The sequence below is a fragment of the Dama dama genome, chromosome 18 (genome assembly GCF_033118175.1).
Source record: "Dama dama isolate Ldn47 chromosome 18, ASM3311817v1, whole genome shotgun sequence".
In the NCBI taxonomy this organism is placed as follows: Eukaryota; Metazoa; Chordata; class Mammalia; order Artiodactyla; family Cervidae; genus Dama; species Dama dama.
This window is the reverse complement of record NC_083698.1, coordinates 41,509,187-41,513,278: the sequence shown is the minus strand read 5'-3', so window position 1 is coordinate 41,513,278 and position 4,092 is coordinate 41,509,187.

The window sequence follows — 4,092 nt, the reverse complement described above, 5'->3', positions numbered from 1 at the left end:
CAGGTGGTGTGTACATAGGGTTTAGTTATAACATTCACTCTATTTTGTATATGTGTCAATTTTTCAGTAACAGAACAGGTTTAGGAAAAGAAAGAGAAACACAATACACCAACTGAAAACAGTTTTTGAAGCTGGACAGAATCTTATTATTCTTAAAGTGAAGATAACAGAGCTAAGATTTCCCTGGTGACTCAGACAGTAAAGAATCCACCTGCAATGCAGGAGACCCGGGTTCAATCCCTGACTCGGGAAGACCCTCTGGAGAAGGGAATGGCAACCCACTTGGTATTCTTGCCTGGAGAATTTCACGGACAGAGGAACCTGGTGGGCTACAGTCCATGGGTCGCAAAGAGTCCGACACGACTGAGCGACTGAGCGATTAACACACACAACTCAGCTAAATTTCACTTTCTGCCTGTGAAGAATCCAATGCAAATGTGTTCTTTAAAAAGACAAAGACAGAACCTCTAGAGATTTGTTATTTTGTTTTTCTTTCTGGTTTAATTTAGGAATTAGAAACTCAAAGAAAAAGAAGACTGCATAAACTATTCTGTTATTTAACAATCATTCACTAAGCATACACTATGGGGAAAAAAAAAAAAGCATACACTATGTGCCAGACTCTCATTTTGTTATATACATTTGTGGAACTTTAGTTACAGTGTAAAATCCAGCTGGGAATACAAAGACACCAAGCAATTAAAACCAGTATAGGATAACACTGTAATAAAGCCAGATGGTTACTCCCCTCTCTGAGATCTGTGCTTCCCACCAAACAACAGAGTAAGAATACAGTAGTTCTTAGGATGCGGTTGCCCAGTCAGGGGGTACATTTCCCAGCAAAGGTGATTAGTTCTCATTACCAAAAGTGTTGACTTGTCCTTACTTGACTGAGGTGCCTAAGAAGCAGATGTACCTTCTCCACTCTTTCTCCAATGCCTGGGTAACTCTGGGAACTTTGCATTCAATATGACAGAGCCTGCATCACCCTGGACCCCTAAACGGCCGTGAAAAGCACAGCACCCCTACCACCACCATGAGCAACACACGAACACTTACACTATCTTCACCGAACAACAAATAAATCTATGATGTTAAGCCACTGAGATTTTGGGTTTTATCAGTTATAAAGCCAGTACAAGTGTCAGTTGCTAAGTGGGATGCTGTAGTGTATATTTAGGGGTTAGAAGTCACTGCAATTGAGGAAATTTAGAAAACTGGAGAAGGTAGAGCTTGAGCTAGATGTTGAACTATGAACTATATGTAGGCAGCTAAATGGAGAGAAGAGTAGGCAGTTTACCAGTGTAAGGAGCCAACACAGGAACCACAAGAGGAGTCCACATGCACCCGGGACGCAGTGAGACCATTCAGATGGGCAGGCGCAGGTTGGGGGGAGTGGGAACTAAGGATGCAGAGGCAGGATGGGATTAGAGTATGGAGATACTTGAGAATTTAGGACATGATTCAGTGGCAATTACTGAGGTTTCTGGAGTACAGGGATAACTGATGAAAGGTCTACATTAGGAAAATCAGTGAGACAAAAGAGTGCAAGATGGACCTGAGGAAAAAAGATCAGTCTGAGTGACAATCCAGTTTAGATATAATTAGACACCATACTGGCAAACACAGTAGAAAGAAAAGGGTAAATATAAGTGTCACCTTAAAGCACAAATCCACAGGGTTTGATAACAGAGGAGAAAGATGAAATAAAAAAATTATTCAGATTATGAAAAGATTTGATTATGAAATCAAAAGAAGACTTATGTCTAGTCCCAACTTCCAAAATTGTAAATTCTATTGTTTTGGACATTTTTTTTAAAGTATCTGTTTTTTCTTCCTCTATCAAATGAGGGGATAGAGTCAGAAGACCCCAAAGTGCTTTCTATCTGTAAAATTCTATGGTTATGAAATAATGAAGAAAAAATAAAACAACATAAGTGATATATTCAGTAGGAGGAGACATAGAAGGGGAAGTATTCCACCATATACATGAACAGTTTATCTGAATTGGTCTCCTATAGGGGGATGCTTGAAGTGTTTTTAATCTTTTGCATTACTATCAGTGTGTAATGCATGGCACAAAAGTACTTTAACATGCCAAGATTTTCACTTGCATCTTGGTTTTAAGAAATACTTAACACAATAATTTGCCATAACAGTTACACTAGTTGCAGTATTAATTCCTCTCTTAGAGATTAATTCTAAGTTTATTTCTTGATTTTACAGATTTGAAAAAAGGTGTGAAAGTACTTTGAGGGGGGAAAAGATGTCTTCACAAACTTGCAATATCATTATCAACTTTATTACCATGAAATCACAGATAGCACTAGCTACTTTTTCCCCTAGATAACAATGAATAAATTAACATTAAAACATTAGCTTTATTTTTTATTTTTTTACAATTATTCTTATATTTATTTTACTTTGTGTTACTTTATGAACATAAAAAAAAAAAAAAAACCTAGTGGGAAGGGAGCTCAAGAGGGAGGGGATATAGGTATGGGATATAGATATGGCTGATTCATGTTGATGTATGTCAGAAACCAAAAAAATATTCAGAGCAATTATCCTCTACTTAAAAATAAATTAATTAATAAAAAGATATGTATAATAACCAAAAAAGAAAAAAAAACTAGATGAAATTATTTTTTGAAAGTAAACTAAAAACGCTAATTTCCATTCTGAAAATAACCATTGATACGATAGAATGACAAATAGAAAAAACAGCCCCTGACATTCAATAGTTTTCTGAAACCCCACTTTTTCCTTCCTATGGCATTAAAGAAGGATATTACCTAGCAGGTATTTATTTTACAGACTTATAAGGGTCTTTGGACAAGATACATAGACAATACTTGATGCTGGTTCGATTATGCTATAGAAAGGAGACCAAGACGGATGAAGTCAGAGAAGAAATGGGTTCACAGACATATATCTGACAAAGGATTGGTATCCAGGACATATAGAGAACTACAACCCAGTGACAAAAGCATAAGCCATCTAATAAAAAAGTAGACAAAGATTTAAAGAGAAATTTCACAAATAAAGGCCTATGAATGACCAAGAAGCCTATGAAAAGTACTGAACATTATTAGTTACTAGGAAATGCCAATGAGTACCTATATGAGACATCATTATATACCCACCAAAATGGCTAATATTCAAAAGACTGACAATAATAAATGTTGACAAGAATGTGGAACAACAAAAATCGGGGCTTCAAATTCTGAATTACATGCTTCAGTAAGATTTTACATACTGTTTGAATACTTACATTCAAAATGGTTGCAACAGAAAAACAGGCACAATTATCTTGGTTTTAGTATCTGTTAAAACAATAATCAAAGTAAATGTGACTGGAGGCTCTGTTTTACAAAGGGAAGGGCAGAAAAATTCAGTTGATAGAATTGAGGGCCGTGGGGTAAAAATGTGTTATATCACAATAAAGAGATGATGTTTTGGGAACAAAAGCTAAAGATAAAATCTTTAATAGGACACAAAGCTGTCCACAACAGAGTTTTTGACTCAGGCCTTTCTCAAAATAGATTTTCGTTGAGACTTACACCCTGAGCTGTGCTGTGTCCCTGAGGATCTCACAGAATGAGTTATTTCCACTTGTTAATCCCAGACCTTAATACTAATCTTTTACCTCACCTGTTAGAGGATAGTTTAAATTAGCTTGATTGATTGCAGAACTAGACATGCATTAAAATGTCTTTTATAGTCCCTGACCTAGCAAGGTATGAGAAATATCTGAAGTATGAAATAAGTGCAGAGTGATACTGGTAAGGGGTTGCATTTTAAACTGCAAATGCAGCACTGATTTAGTTTCTATTTTGCAGATTCTTTTAACTCTACAAAGAAAATTACTCGCAATATTGAGTCACAATTGCCTGCAGTCTATAAACAGACAAAATCTTAAATCAATGTACTTAATCACTCTGGCATACTTCCATTCCTTTTTTTGAGACAGAAATTCAATATTCTTCCACTACAACTTTGACTGCAGTCTTGACAAATAGGTTGCTATCTTTTTAAAGATAATACTAGAATTTCACCTAGTTAACCTCATTTGAATTTAAGTTCTTTAAA